The sequence below is a fragment of the Schistocerca gregaria genome, unplaced genomic scaffold (assembly GCF_023897955.1).
Source record: "Schistocerca gregaria isolate iqSchGreg1 unplaced genomic scaffold, iqSchGreg1.2 ptg000361l, whole genome shotgun sequence".
Taxonomy (NCBI): domain Eukaryota; kingdom Metazoa; phylum Arthropoda; class Insecta; order Orthoptera; family Acrididae; genus Schistocerca; species Schistocerca gregaria.
In genome coordinates, this window is record NW_026061818.1 from 429,637 (window position 1) to 446,290 (window position 16,654).

Genomic DNA, 16,654 nt, shown 5'->3' on the forward strand with positions numbered 1-16,654 from the left:
ATAAGGTGGGACGAGGCAGTCTGAATTACATTTTATAGATGTATTTCTCACGTATCTCAGAGTCTCTCGCGATCTTCGTCGTCGTCGTCGTCGTCGCCGCCGCCGCTTCTGCAGAAGTAGCAAATGGCCATCGTAGCAAATGCGGCGAGGGACGGCCTGCCTTCGATTCCGAATGCACAAATTGTGTGGTCTTGTTTCTCAGTCTATAATTGGTCGGTCTCGTCAGAGGTTGAATGTAACGAATGGGTGGGAAAGAGCAAGGGGCAGCGGCTGTGTAGAACGAAAACACAAATCCTCAGGGGTGTGAGCGTTTCGAGATGAGTCGTATACATGTAAATGTTGATCGTCAGTGACCGTGTGGTCTAATGGATAAGGCGTCGGACTTCGTATCTGAAGATTACAGGTTCGAATGCTGTCACGCTTGTGTTTTTCCAGTTCTGAAAAAGAAACATACCGTTTTAATGTAGCAATTGAGCAGTACGAAACCGTCTGAATGTTGCTGTTGACCATTTTTTGCTTGGAGATGCTCTTGAGCTTGAAACACACACAGCAAGACCGGTGTTAACTAACGAAATGGTCGGCAGAGTGCCGACACCGCGAGTTTTGACTGGCACTTGCACATCTAAAACAACGTCGGAAAGTAACTCGTTCGGCTTTTGAGTCACATAAAGTATGTGTGTTAATTTTGACGCCACTAGCTCTGCTTGTTGTCATGCAATTTCTTTGCCTCTCAGAAATGATTATGACATAAAAGTGAAGTACGTGACGAGTGTGACGTTAGGAAAACATTAGGCAGCATGGAGAGATGCTGTATGGGACCACCCAACCCAAACGAGTACTGTGTGACGTGCTACCCGGCAAGTATTCACCGAGGTAGCCGGCTATCTCAGTCGGTAGAGCGTCAGACACTTAATCCCAGGGTCGTGGGTTCGAGCCAGACGCTGGGCGAAACGGAATTTTGTTCCGCTGCAGGTGTAAATAACCGTTTTTCTGATTAACGAGATTTAATGGAAATAGCAACTTTAAACTTTGCCTACGTCTCTGTCAGTCGCAAGGAAACTGTATTTGAAGGTGAAGGTGATTTTGTAGACATGTGTAAAAGACATGTTCTGAAATGCAAGTGTTGTGGTTTGGAGAGCACATCGGTTACGTGTCAGATGTGTAGCCAAGCAGTAATTTGTCGCCATAGCTGCAAATATTAGCCGATAATATGAATTGTTGTCAGCTAAAGTCTGATGATGCAGACGACCGTAAGGACGAAGTACCCAAGAGTACCGCTGGCCGCGCCTCTTTAGCTCAGTGGTAGAGCACTGGTCTAATAAACCAGGGGACGTAAGTTCCATCCTCACAGGAGAAAGATGAATTTTGGAAATCAGTTGCGCGTCGTGGCCGTATAGCAAACAGTACCTGTGATGACGAACAATTAGCGACAGGCGTTTTTTTAAGATTTACTCTCAGATGTGATTAAGGCGAATGGCGCAGAAAAAGCATTTGCCAAAGCGGTACAGCATAAGGTGGGAAGAGGCAGTCTGAATTACATTTTATAGATGTATTTCTCACGTATCTCAGAGTCTCTCGCGATCTTCGTCGTCGTCGTCGTCGTCGCCGCCGCCGCTTCTGCAGAAGTAGCAAATGGCCATCGTAGCAAATGCGGCGAGGGACGGCCTGCCTTCGATTCCGAATGCACAAATTGTGTGGTCTTGTTTCTCAGTCTATATTTGGTCGGTCTCGTCAGAGGTTGAATGTAACGAATGGGTGGGAAAGAGCAAGGGGCAGCGGCTGTGTAGAACGAAAACACAAATCCTCAGGGGTGTGAGCGTTTCGAGATGAGTCGTATACATGTAAATGTTGATCGTCAGTGACCGTGTGGTCTAATGGATAAGGCGTCGGACTTCGTATCTGAAGATTACAGGTTCGAATGCTGTCACGCTTGTGTTTTTCCAGTTCTGAAAAAGAAACATACCGTTTTAATGTAGCAATTGAGCAGTACGAAACCGTCTGAATGTTGCTGTTGACCATTTTTTGCTTGGAGATGCTCTTGAGCTTGAAACACACACAATAAGACCGGTGTTAACTAACGAAATGGTCGGCAGAGTGCCGACACCGCGAGTTTTGACTGGCACTTGCACATCTAAAACAACGTCGGAAAGTAACTCGTTCGGCTTTTGAGTCACATAAAGTATGTGTGTTAATTTTGACGCCACTAGCTCTGCTTGTTGTCATGCAATTTCTTTGCCTCTCAGAAATGATTATGACATAAAAGTGAAGTACGTGACGAGTGTGACGTTAGGAAAACATTAGGCAGCATGGAGAGATTCTGTATGGGACCACCCAACCCAAACGAGTACTGTGTGACGTGCTACCCGGCAAGTATTCACCGAGGTAGCCGGCTATCTCAGTCGGTAGAGCGTCAGACTCTTAATCCCAGGGTCGTGGGTTCGAGCCAGACGCTGGGCGGAACGGAATTTTGTTCCGCTGCAGGTGTAAATTACCGTTTTTCTGATTAACGAGATTTAATGGAAATAGCAACTTTAAACTTTGCCTACGTCTCTGTCAGTGGCAAGGAAACTGTATTTGAAGGTGAAGGTGATTTTGTAGACATGTGTGAAAGACATGTTCTGAAATGCAAGTGTTGTGGTTTGGAGAGCACATCGGTTACGTGTCAGATGTGTAGCCAAGCAGTAATTTGTCGCCATAGCTGCAAATATTAGCCGGTAATATGAAGTGTTGTCAGCTAAAGTCTGATGGTGCAGACGACCCTAAGGACGAAGTACCCAAGAGTACCGCTAGGCCGCGCCTCTTTAGCTCAGTGGTAGAGCACTGGTCTAATAAACCAGGGGTTGTAAGTTCCATCCTCACAGGAGAAAGATGAATTTTGGAAATCAGTTGCGCGTCGTGGCCGTATAGCAAACAGTACCTGTGATGACGAACAATTAGCGACAGGCGTTTTTTTAAGATTTACTCTCAGATGTGATTATGGCGAATGGCGCAGATAAAGCATTTGCCAAAGCGGTACAGCATAAGGTGGGACGAGGCAGTCTGAATTACATTTTATAGATGTATTTCTCACATATCTCAGAGTCTCTCGCGATCTTCGTCGTCGTCGTCGTCGTCGTCGTCGTCGTCGTCGCCGCTTCTGCAGAAGTAGCAAATGGCCATCGTAGCAAATGCGGCGAGGGACGGCCTGCCTTCGATTCCGAATGCACAAATTGTGTGGTCTTGTTTCTCAGTCTATATTTGGTCGGTCTCGTCAGAGGTTGAATGTAACGAATGGGTGGGAAAGAGCAAGGGGCAGCGGCTGTGTAGAACGAAAACACAAATCCTCAGGGGTGTGAGCGTTTCGAGATGAGTCGTATACATGTAAATGTTGATCGTCAGTGACCGTGTGGTCTAATGGATAAGGCGTCGGACTTCGTATCTGAAGATTACAGGTTCGAATGCTGTCACGCTTGTGTTTTTCCAGTTCTGAAAAAGAAACATACCGTTTTAATGTAGCAATTGAGCAGTACGAAACCGTCTGAATGTTGCTGTTGACCATTTTTTGCTTGGAGATGCTCTTGAGCTTGAAACACACACAGCAAGACCGGTGTTAACTAACGAAATGGTCGGCAGAGTGCCGACACCGCGAGTTTTGACTGGCACTTGCACATCTAAAACAACGTCGGAAAGTAACTCGTTCGGCTTTTGAGTCACATAAAGTATGTGTGTTAATTTTGACGCCACTAGCTCTGCTTGTTGTCATGCAATTTCTTTGCCTCTCAGAAATGATTATGACATAAAAGTGAAGTACGTGACGAGTGTGACGTTAGGAAAACATTAGGCAGCATGGAGAGATTCTGTATGGGACCACCCAACCCAAACGAGTACTGTGTGACGTGCTACCCGGCAAGTATTCACCGAGGTAGCCGGCTATCTCAGTCGGTAGAGCGTGAGACTCTTAATCCCAGGGTCGTGGGTTCGAGCCAGACGCTGGGCGGAACGGAATTTTGTTCCGCTGCAGGTGTAAATTACCGTTTTTCTGATTAACGAGATTTAATGGAAATAGCAACTTTAAACTTTGCCTACGTCTCTGTCAGTCGCAAGGAAACTGTATTTGAAGGTGAAGGTGATTTTGTAGACATGTGTGAAAGACATGTTCTGAAATGCAAGTGTTGTGGTTTGGAGAGCACATCGGTTACGTGTCAGATGTGTAGCCAAGCAGTAATTTGTCGCCATAGCTGCAAATATTAGCCGGTAATATGAAGTGTTGTCAGCTAAAGTCTGATGGTGCAGACGACCGTAAGGACGAAGTACCCAAGAGTACCGCTAGGCCGCGCCTCTTTAGCTCAGTGGTAGAGCACTGGTCTAATAAACCAGGGGTTGTAAGTTCCATCCTCACAGGAGACAGATGAATTTTGGAAATCAGTTGCGCGTCGTGGCCGTATAGCAAACAGTACCTGTGATGACGAACAATTAGCGACAGGCGTTTTTTTAAGATTTACTCTCAGATGTGATTAAGACGAATGGCGCAGATAAAGCATTTGCCAAAGCGGTACAGCATAAGGTGGGAAGAGGCAGTCTGAATTACATTTTATAGATGTATTTCTCACATATCTCAGAGTCTCTCGCGATCTTCGTCGTCGTCGTCGTCGTCGTCGTCGCCGCCGCCGCTTCTGCAGAAGGAGCAAATGGCCATCGTAGCAAATGCGGCGAGGGACGGCCTGCCTTCGATTCCGAATGCACAAATTGTGTGGTCTTGTTTCTCAGTCTATATTTGGTCGGTCTCGTCAGAGGTTGAATGTAACGAATGGGTGGGAAAGAGCAAGGGGCAGCGGCTGTGTAGAACGAAAACACAAATCCTCAGGGGTGTGAGCGTTTCGAGATGAGTCGTATACATGTAACTGTTGATCGTCAGTGACCGTGTGGTCTAATGGATAAGGCGTCGGACTTCGTATCTGAAGATTACAGGTTCGAATGCTGTCACGCTTGTGTTTTTCCAGTTCTGAAAAAGAAACATACCGTTTTAATGTAGCAATTGAGCAGTACGAAACCGTCTGAATGTTGCTGTTGACCATTTTTTGCTTGGAGATGCTCTTGAGCTTGAAACACACACAGCAAGACCGGTGTTAACTAACGAAATGGTCGGCAGAGTGCCGACACCGCGAGTTTTGACTGGCACTTGCACATCTAAAACAACGTCGGAAAGTAACTCGTTCGGCTTTTGAGTCACATAAAGTATGTGTGTTAATTTTGACGCCACTAGCTCTGCTTGTTGTCATGCAATTTCTTTGCCTCTCAGAAATGATTATGACATAAAAGTGAAGTACGTGACGAGTGTGACGTTAGGAAAACATTAGGCAGCATGGAGAGATTCTGTATGGGACCACCCAACCCAAACGAGTACTGTGTGACGTGCTACCCGGCAAGTATTCACCGAGGTAGCCGGCTATCTCAGTCGGTAGAGCGTCAGACTCTTAATCCCAGGGTCGTGGGTTCGAGCCAGACGCTGGGCGGAACGGAATTTTGTTCCGCTGCAGGTGTAAATTACCGTTTTTCTGATTAACGAGATTTAATGGAAATAGCAACTTTAAACTTTGCCTACGTCTCTGTCAGTGGCAAGGAAACTGTATTTGAAGGTGAAGGTGATTTTGTAGACATGTGTGAAAGACATGTTCTGAAATGCAAGTGTTGTGGTTTGGAGAGCACATCGGTTACGTGTCAGATGTGTAGCCAAGCAGTAATTTGTCGCCATAGCTGCAAATATTAGCCGGTAATATGAAGTGTTGTCAGCTAAAGTCTGATGGTGCAGACGACCGTAAGGACGAAGTACCCAAGAGTACCGCTAGACCGCGCCTCTTTAGCTCAGTGGTAGAGCACTGGTCTAATAAACCAGGGGTTGTAAGTTCCATCCTCACAGGAGAAAGATGAATTTTGGAAATCAGTTGCGCGTCGTGGCCGTATAGCAAACAGTACCTGTGATGACGAACAATTAGCGACAGGCGTTTTTTTAAGATTTACTCTCAGATGTGATTATGGCGAATGGCGCAGATAAAGCATTTGCCAAAGCGGTACAGCATAAGGTGGGACGAGGCAGTCTGAATTACATTTTATAGATGTATTTCTCACGTATCTCAGAGTCTCTCGCGATCTTCGTCGTCGTCGTCGCCGCCGCCGCTTCTGCAGAAGTAGCAAATGGCCATCGTAGCAAATGCGGCGAGGGACGGCCTGCCTTCGATTCCGAATGCACAAATTGTGTGGTCTTGTTTCTCAGTCTATATTTGGTCGGTCTCGTCAGAGGTTGAATGTAACGAATGGGTGGGAAAGAGCAAGGGGCAGCGGCTGTGTAGAACGAAAACACAAATCCTCAGGGGTGTGAGCGTTTCGAGATGAGTCGTATACATGTAAATGTTGATCGTCAGTGACCGTGTGGTCTAATGGATAAGGCGTCGGACTTCGTATCTGAAGATTACAGGTTCGAATGCTGTCACGCTTGTGTTTTTCCAGTTCTGAAAAAGAAACATACCGTTTTAATGTAGCAATTGAGCAGTACGAAACCGTCTGAATGTTGCTGTTGACCATTTTTTGCTTGGAGATGCTCTTGAGCTTGAAACACACACAGCAAGACCGGTGTTAACTAACGAAATGGTCGGCAGAGTGCCGACACCGCGAGTTTTGACTGGCACTTGCACATCTAAAACAACGTCGGAAAGTAACTCGTTCGGCTTTTGAGTCACATAAAGTATGTGTGTTAATTTTGACGCCACTAGCTCTGCTTGTTGTCATGCAATTTCTTTGCCTCTCAGAAATGATTATGACATAAAAGTGAAGTACGTGACGAGTGTGACGTTAGGAAAACATTAGGCAGCATGGAGAGATTCTGTATGGGACCACCCAACCCAAACGAGTACTGTGTGACGTGCTACCCGGCAAGTATTCACCGAGGTAGCCGGCTATCTCAGTCGGTAGAGCGTCAGACTCTTAATCCCAGGGTCGTGGGTTCGAGCCAGACGCTGGGCGGAACGGAATTTTGTTCCGCTGCAGGTGTAAATTACCGTTTTTCTGATTAACGAGATTTAATGGAAATAGCAACTTTAAACTTTGCCTACGTCTCTGTCAGTCGCAAGGAAACTGTATTTGAAGGTGAAGGTGATTTTGTAGACATGTGTGAAAGACATGTTCTGAAATGCAAGTGTTGTGGTTTGGAGAGCACATCGGTTACGTGTCAGATGTGTAGCCAAGCAGTAATTTGTCGCCATAGCTGCAAATATTAGCCGGTAATATGAAGTGTTGTCAGCTAAAGTCTGATGGTGCAGACGACCGTAAGGACGAAGTACCCAAGAGTACCGCTAGGCCGCGCCTCTTTAGCTCAGTGGTAGAGCACTGGTCTAATAAACCAAGGGTTGTAAGTTCCATCCTCACAGGAGACAGATGAATTTTGGAAATCAGTTGCGCGTCGTGGCCGTATAGCAAACAGTACCTGTGATGACGAACAATTAGCGACAGGCGTTTTTTTAAGATTTACTCTCAGATGTGATTAAGGCGAATGGCGCAGATAAAGCATTTGCCAAAGCGGTACAGCATAAGGTGGGAAGAGGCAGTCTGAATTACATTTTATAGATGTATTTCTCACATATCTCAGAGTCTCTCGCGATCTTCGTCGTCGTCGTCGTCGTCGTCGTCGTCGTCGTCGCCGCCGCCGCTTCTGCAGAAGTAGCAAATGGCCATCGTAGCAAATGCGGCGAGGGACGGCCTGCCTTCGATTCCGAATGCACAAATTGTGTGGTCTTGTTTCTCAGTCTATATTTGGTCGGTCTCGTCAGAGGTTGAATGTAACGAATGGGTGGGAAAGAGCAAGGGGCAGCGGCTGTGTAGAACGAAAACACAAATCCTCAGGGGTGTGAGCGTTTCGAGATGAGTCGTATACATGTAAATGTTGATCGTCAGTGACCGTGTGGTCTAATGGATAAGGCGTCGGACTTCGTATCTGAAGATTACAGGTTCGAATGCTGTCACGCTTGTGTTTTTCCAGTTCTGAAAAAGAAACATACCGTTTTAATGTAGCAATTGAGCAGTACGAAACCGTCTGAATGTTGCTGTTGACCATTTTTTGCTTGGAGATGCTCTTGAGCTTGAAACACACACAGCAAGACCGGTGTTAACTAACGAAATGGTCGGCAGAGTGCCGACACCGCGAGTTTTGACTGGCACTTGCACATCTAAAACAACGTCGGAAAGTAACTCGTTCGGCTTTTGAGTCACATAAAGTATGTGTGTTAATTTTGACGCCACTAGCTCTGCTTGTTGTCATGCAATTTCTTTGCCTCTCAGAAATGATTATGACATAAAAGTGAAGTACGTGACGAGTGTGACGTTAGGAAAACATTAGGCAGCATGGAGAGATTCTGTATGGGACCACCCAACCCAAACGAGTGCTGTGTGACGTGCTACCCGGCAAGTATTCACCGAGGTAGCCGGCTATCTCAGTCGGTAGAGCGTCAGACTCTTAATCCCAGGGTCGTGGGTTCGAGCCAGACGCTGGGCGGAACGGAATTTTGTTCCGCTGCAGGTGTAAATTACCGTTTTTCTGATTAACGAGATTTAATGGAAATAGCAACTTTAAACTTTGCCTACGTCTCTGTCAGTCGCAAGGAAACTGTATTTGAAGGTGAAGGTGATTTTGTAGACATGTGTGAAAGACATGTTCTGAAATGCAAGTGTTGTGGTTTGGAGAGCACATCGGTTACGTGTCAGATGTGTAGCCAAGCAGTAATTTGTCGCCATAGCTGCAAATATTAGCCGGTAATATGAAGTGTTGTCAGCTAAAGTCTGATGGTGCAGACGACCGTAAGGACGAAGTACCCAAGAGTACCGCTAGGCCGCGCCTCTTTAGCTCAGTGGTAGAGCACTGGTCTAATAAACCAGGGGTTGTAAGTTCCATCCTCACAGGAGAAAGATGAATTTTGGAAATCAGTTGCGCGTCGTGGCCGTATAGCAAACAGTACCTGTGATGACGAACAATTAGCGACAGGCGTTTTTTTAAGATTTACTCTCAGATGTGATTAAGGCGAATGGCGCAGATAAAGCATTTGCCAAAGCGGTACAGCATAAGGTGGGACGAGGCAGTCTGAATTACATTTTATAGATGTATTTCTCACGTATCTCAGAGTCTCTCGCGATCTTCGTCGTCGTCGTCGCCGCCGCCGCTTCTGCAGAAGTAGCAAATGGCCATCGTAGCAAATGCGGCGAGGGACGGCCTGCCTTCGATTCCGAATGCACAAATTGTGTGGTCTTGTTTCTCAGTCTATATTTGGTCGGTCTCGTCAGAGGTTGAATGTAACGAATGGGTGGGAAAGAGCAAGGGGCAGCGGCTGTGTAGAACGAAAACACAAATCCTCAGGGGTGTGAGCGTTTCGAGATGAGTCGTATACATGTAAATGTTGATCGTCAGTGACCGTGTGGTCTAATGGATAAGGCGTCGGACTTCGTATCTGAAGATTACAGGTTCGAATGCTGTCACGCTTGTGTTTTTCCAGTTCTGAAAAAGAAACATACCGTTTTAATGTAGCAATTGAGCAGTACGAAACCGTCTGAATGTTGCTGTTGACCATTTTTTGCTTGGAGATGCTCTTGAGCTTGAAACACACACAGCAAGACCGGTGTTAACTAACGAAATGGTCGGCAGAGTGCCGACACCGCGAGTTTTGACTGGCACTTGCACATCTAAAACAACGTCGGAAAGTAACTCGTTCGGCTTTTGAGTCACATAAAGTATGTGTGTTAATTTTGACGCCACTAGCTCTGCTTGTTGTCATGCAATTTCTTTGCCTCTCAGAAATGATTATGACATAAAAGTGAAGTACGTGACGAGTGTGACGTTAGGAAAACATTAGGCAGCATGGAGAGATTCTGTATGGGACCACCCAACCCAAACGAGTACTGTGTGACGTGCTACCCGGCAAGTATTCACCGAGGTAGCCGGCTATCTCAGTCGGTAGAGCGTCAGACTCTTAATCCCAGGGTCGTGGGTTCGAGCCAGACGCTGGGCGGAACGGAATTTTGTTCCGCTGCAGGTGTAAATTACCGTTTTTCTGATTAACGAGATTTAATGGAAATAGCAACTTTAAACTTTGCCTACGTCTCTGTCAGTGGCAAGGAAACTGTATTTGAAGGTGAAGGTGATTTTGTAGACATGTGTGAAAGACATGTTCTGAAATGCAAGTGTTGTGGTTTGGAGAGCACATCGGTTACGTGTCAGATGTGTAGCCAAGCAGTAATTTGTCACCATAGCTGCAAATATTAGCCGGTAATATGAAGTGTTGTCAGCTAAAGTCTGATGGTGCAGACGACCGTAAGGACGAAGTACCCAAGAGTACCGCTAGGCCGCGCCTCTTTAGCTCAGTGGTAGAGCACTGGTCTAATAAACCAGGGGTTGTAAGTTCCATCCTCACAGGAGAAAGATGAATTTTGGAAATCAGTTGCGCGTCGTGGCCGTATAGCAAACAGTACCTGTGATGACGAACAATTAGCGACAGGCGTTTTTTTAAGATTTACTCTCAGATGTGATTAAGGCGAATGGCGCAGATAAAGCATTTGCCAAAGCGGTACAGCATAAGGTGGGACGAGGCAGTCTGAATTACATTTTATAGATGTATTTCTCACGTATCTCAGAGTCTCTCGCGATCTTCGTCGTCGTCGTCGTCGTCGTCGTCGTCGCCGCCGCCGCTTCTGCAGAAGTAGCAAATGGCCATCGTAGCAAATGCGGCGAGGGACGGCCTGCCTTCGATTCCGAATGCACAAATTGTGTGGTCTTGTTTCTCAGTCTATATTTGGTCGGTCTCGTCAGAGGTTGAATGTAACGAATGGGTGGGAAAGAGCAAGGGGCAGCGGCTGTGTAGAACGAAAACACAAATCCTCAGGGGTGTGAGCGTTTCGAGATGAGTCGTATACATGTAAATGTTGATCGTCAGTGACCGTGTGGTCTAATGGATAAGGCGTCGGACTTCGTATCTGAAGATTACAGGTTCGAATGCTGTCACGCTTGTGTTTTTCCAGTTCTGAAAAAGAAACATACCGTTTTAATGTAGCAATTGAGCAGTACGAAACCGTCTGAATGTTGCTGTTGACCATTTTTTGCTTGGAGATGCTCTTGAGCTTGAAACACACACAGCAAGACCGGTGTTAACTAACGAAATGGTCGGCAGAGTGCCGACACCGCGAGTTTTGACTGGCACTTGCACATCTAAAACAACGTCGGAAAGTAACTCGTTCGGCTTTTGAGTCACATAAAGTATGTGTGTTAATTTTGACGCCACTAGCTCTGCTTGTTGTCATGCAATTTCTTTGCCTCTCAGAAATGATTATGACATAAAAGTGAAGTACGTGACGAGTGTGACGTTAGGAAAACATTAGGCAGCATGGAGAGATTCTGTATGGGACCACCCAACCCAAACGAGTACTGTGTGACGTGCTACCCGGCAAGTATTCACCGAGGTAGCCGGCTATCTCAGTCGGTAGAGCGTCAGACTCTTAATCCCAGGGTCGTGGGTTCGAGCCAGACGCTGGGCGGAACGGAATTTTGTTCCGCTGCAGGTGTAAATTACCGTTTTTCTGATTAACGAGATTTAATGGAAATAGCAACTTTAAACTTTGCCTACGTCTCTGTCAGTCGCAAGGAAACTGTATTTGAAGGTGAAGGTGATTTTGTAGACATGTGTGAAAGACATGTTCTGAAATGCAAGTGTTGTGGTTTGGAGAGCACATCGGTTACGTGTCAGATGTGTAGCCAAGCAGTAATTTGTCGCCATAGCTGCAAATATTAGCCGGTAATATGAAGTGTTGTCAGCTAAAGTCTGATGGTGCAGACGACCGTAAGGACGAAGTACCCAAGAGTACCGCTAGGCCGCGCCTCTTTAGCTCAGTGGTAGAGCACTGGTCTAATAAACCAGGGGTTGTAAGTTCCATCCTCACAGGAGAAAGATGAATTTTGGAAATCAGTTGCGCGTCGTGGCCGTATAGCAAACAGTACCTGTGATGACGAACAATTAGCGACAGGCGTTTTTTTAAGATTTACTCTCAGATGTGATTATGGCGAATGGCGCAGATAAAGCATTTGCCAAAGCGGTACAGCATAAGGTGGGACGAGGCAGTCTGAATTACATTTTATAGATGTATTTCTCACATATCTCAGAGTCTCTCGCGATCTTCGTCGTCGTCGTCGTCGTCGTCGTCGTCGTCGTCGCCGCCGCCGCTTCTGCAGAAGTAGCAAATGGCCACCGTAGCAAATGCGGCGAGGGACGGCCTGCCTTCGCTTCCGAATGCACAGATTGTGTGGTCTTGTTTCTCAGTCTATATTTGGTCGGTCTCGTCAGAGGTTGAATGTAACGAATGGGTGGGAAAGAGCAAGGGGCAGCGGCTGTGTAGAACGAAAACACAAATCCTCAGGGGTGTGAGCGTTTCGAGATGAGTCGTATACATGTAAATGTTGATCGTCAGTGACCGTGTGGTCTAATGGATAAGGCGTCGGACTTCGTATCTGAAGATTACAGGTTCGAATGCTGTCACGCTTGTGTTTTTCCAGTTCTGAAAAAGAAACATACCGTTTTAATGTAGCAATTGAGCAGTACGAAACCGTCTGAATGTTGCTGTTGACCATTTTTTGCTTGGAGATGCTCTTGAGCTTGAAACACACACAGCAAGACCGGTGTTAACTAACGAAATGGTCGGCAGAGTGCCGACACCGCGAGTTTTGACTGGCACTTGCACATCTAAAACAACGTCGGAAAGTAACTCGTTCGGCTTTTGAGTCACATAAAGTATGTGTGTTAATTTTGACGCCACTAGCTCTGCTTGTTGTCATGCAATTTCTTTGCCTCTCAGAAATGATTATGACATAAAAGTGAAGTACGTGACGAGTGTGACGTTAGGAAAACATTAGGCAGCATGGAGAGATTCTGTATGGGACCACCCAACCCAAACGAGTGCTGTGTGACGTGCTACCCGGCAAGTATTCACCGAGGTAGCCGGCTATCTCAGTCGGTAGAGCGTCAGACTCTTAATCCCAGTGTCGTGGGTTCGACCCAGACGCTGGGCGGAACGGAATTTTGTTCCGCTGCAGGTGTAAATTACCGTTTTTCTGATTAACGAGATTTAATGGAAATAGCAACTTTAAACTTTGCCTACGTCTCTGTCAGTCGCAAGGAAACTGTATTTGAAGGTGAAGGTGATTTTGTAGACATGTGTGAAAGACATGTTCTGAAATGCAAGTGTTGTGGTTTGGAGAGCACATCGGTTACGTGTCAGATGTGTAGCCAAGCAGTAATTTGTCGCCATAGCTGCAAATATTAGCCGGTAATATGAAGTGTTGTCAGCTAAAGTCTGATGGTGCAGACGACCGTAAGGACGAAGTACCCAAGAGTACCGCTAGGCCGCGCCTCTTTAGCTCAGTGGTAGAGCACTGGTCTAATAAACCAGGGGTTGTAAGTTCCATCCTCACAGGAGAAAGATGAATTTTGGAAATCAGTTGCGCGTCGTGGCCGTATAGCAAACAGTACCTGTGATGACGAACAATTAGCGACAGGCGTTTTTTTAAGATTTACTCTCAGATGTGATTAAGGCGAATGGCGCAGATAAAGCATTTGCCAAAGCGGTACAGCATAAGGTGGGACGAGGCAGTCTGAATTACATTTTATAGATGTATTTCTCACGTATCTCAGAGTCTCTCGCGATCTTCGTCGTCGTCGTCGTCGTCGTCGTCGTCGTCGTCGTCGCCGCCGCCGCTTCTGCAGAAGTAGCAAATGGCCATCGTAGCAAATGCGGCGAGGGACGGCCTGCCTTCGATTCCGAATGCACAAATTGTGTGGTCTTGTTTCTCAGTCTATATTTGGTCGGTCTCGTCAGAGGTTGAATGTAACGAATGGGTGGGAAAGAGCAAGGGGCAGCGGCTGTGTAGAACGAAAACACAAATCCTCAGGGGTGTGAGCGTTTCGAGATGAGTCGTATACATGTAAATGTTGATCGTCAGTGACCGTGTGGTCTAATGGATAAGGCGTCGGACTTCGTATCTGAAGATTACAGGTTCGAATGCTGTCACGCTTGTGTTTTTCCAGTTCTGAAAAAGAAACATACCGTTTTAATGTAGCAATTGAGCAGTACGAAACCGTCTGAATGTTGCTGTTGACCATTTTTTGCTTGGAGATGCTCTTGAGCTTGAAACACACACAGCAAGACCGGTGTTAACTAACGAAATGGTCGGCAGAGTGCCGACACCGCGAGTTTTGACTGGCACTTGCACATCTAAAACAACGTCGGAAAGTAACTCGTTCGGCTTTTGAGTCACATAAAGTATGTGTGTTAATTTTGACGCCACTAGCTCTGCTTATTGTCATGCAATTTCTTTGCCTCTCAGAAATGATTATGACATAAAAGTGAAGTACGTGACGAGTGTGACGTTAGGAAAACATTAGGCAGCATGGAGAGATTCTGTATGGGACCACCCAACCCAAACGAGTACTGTGTGACGTGCTACCCGGCAAGTATTCACCGAGGTAGCCGGCTATCTCAGTCGGTAGAGCGTCAGACTCTTAATCCCAGGGTCGTGGGTTCGAGCCAGACGCTGGGCGGAACGGAATTTTGTTCCGCTGCAGGTGTAAATTACCGTTTTTCTGATTAACGAGATTTAATGGAAATAGCAACTTTAAACTTTGCCTACGTCTCTGTCAGTGGCAAGGAAACTGTATTTGAAGGTGAAGGTGATTTTGTAGACATGTGTGAAAGACATGTTCTGAAATGCAAGTGTTGTGGTTTGGAGAGCACATCGGTTACGTGTCAGATGTGTAGCCAAGCAGTAATTTGTCGCCATAGCTGCAAATATTAGCCGGTAATATGAAGTGTTGTCAGCTAAAGTCTGATGGTGCAGACGACCGTAAGGACGAAGTACCCAAGAGTACCGCTAGGCTGCGCCTCTTTAGCTCAGTGGTAGAGCACTGGTCTAATAAACCAGGGGTTGTAAGTTCCATCCTCACAGGAGAAAGATGAATTTTGGAAATCAGTTGCGCGTCGTGGCCGTATAGCAAACAGTACCTGTGATGACGAACAATTAGCGACAGGCGTTTTTTTAAGATTTACTCTCAGATGTGATTATGGCGAATGGCGCAGATAAAGCATTTGCCAAAGCGGTACAGCATAAGGTGGGACGAGGCAGTCTGAATTACATTTTATAGATGTATTTCTCACGTATCTCAGAGTCTCTCGCGATCTTCGTCGTCGTCGTCGTCGTCGCCGCCGCCGCCGCTTCTGCAGAAGTAGCAAATGGCCATCGTAGCAAATGCGGCGAGGGACGGCCTGCCTTCGATTCCGAATGCACAAATTGTGTGGTCTTGTTTCTCAGTCTATATTTGGTCGGTCTCGTCAGAGGTTGAATGTAACGAATGGGTGGGAAAGAGCAAGGGGCAGCGGCTGTGTAGAACGAAAACACAAATCCTCAGGGGTGTGAGCGTTTCGAGATGAGTCGTATACATGTAAATGTTGATCGTCAGTGACCGTGTGGTCTAATGGATAAGGCGTCGGACTTCGTATCTGAAGATTACAGGTTCGAATGCTGTCACGCTTGTGTTTTTCCAGTTCTGAAAAAGAAACATACCGTTTTAATGTAGCAATTGAGCAGTACGAAACCGTCTGAATGTTGCTGTTGACCATTTTTTGCTTGGAGATGCTCTTGAGCTTGAAACACACACAGCAAGACCGGTGTTAACTAACGAAATGGTCGGCAGAGTGCCGACACCGCGAGTTTTGACTGGCACTTGCACATCTAAAACAACGTCGGAAAGTAACTCGTTCGGCTTTTGAGTCACATAAAGTTTGTGTGTTAATTTTGACGCCACTAGCTCTGCTTGTTGTCATGCAATTTCTTTGCCTCTCAGAAATGATTATGACATAAAAGTGAAGTACGTGACGAGTGTGACGTTAGGAAAACATTAGGCAGCATGGAGAGATTCTGTATGGGACCACCCAACCCAAACGAGTACTGTGTGACGTGCTACCCGGCAAGTATTCACCGAGGTAGCCGGCTATCTCAGTCGGTAGAGCGTCAGACTCTTAATCCCAGGCTCGTGGGTTCGAGCCAGACGCTGGGCGGAACGGAATTTTGTTCCGCTGCAGGTGTAAATTACCGTTTTTCTGATTAACGAGATTTAATGGAAATAGCAACTTTAAACTTTGCCTACGTCTCTGTCAGTCGCAAGGAAACTGTATTTGAAGGTGAAGGTGATTTTGTAGACATGTGTGAAAGACATGTTCTGAAATGCAAGTGTTGTGGTTTGGAGAGCACATCGGTTACGTGTCAGATGTGTAGCCAAGCAGTAATTTGTCGCCATAGCTGCAAATATTAGCCGGTAATATGAAGTGTTGTCAGCTAAAGTCTGATGGTGCAGACGACCGTAAGGACGAAGTACCCAAGAGTACCGCTAGGCCGCGCCTCTTTAGCTCAGTGGTAGAGCACTGGTCTAATAAACCAGGGGTTGTAAGTTCCATCCTCACAGGAGAAAGATGAATTTTGGAAATCAGTTGCGCGTCGTGGCCGTATAGCAAACAGTACCTGTGATGACGAACAATTAGCGACAGGCGTTTTTTTAAGATTTACTCTCAGATGTGATTAAGGCGAATGGCGCAGATAAAGCAT

The 16,654-nt window shown here is 46.4% G+C and overlaps 2 non-coding genes across 2 annotated transcripts; both read left to right on the forward strand.

Annotated features, from left to right (window-relative positions):
- Nucleotides 1-4,314: 4,314 nt before the first annotated feature.
- Nucleotides 4,315-4,386, forward strand: Trnai-aau (transfer RNA isoleucine (anticodon AAU)). The gene has a single exon. It is a non-coding gene; the product is annotated as a tRNA-Ile (tRNA).
- A 2,948-nt stretch (nt 4,387-7,334) lies between these two features.
- Nucleotides 7,335-7,406, forward strand: Trnai-aau (transfer RNA isoleucine (anticodon AAU)). The gene has a single exon. It is a non-coding gene; the product is annotated as a tRNA-Ile (tRNA).
- The last annotated feature ends 9,248 nt before the right edge of the window (nt 7,407-16,654 follow it).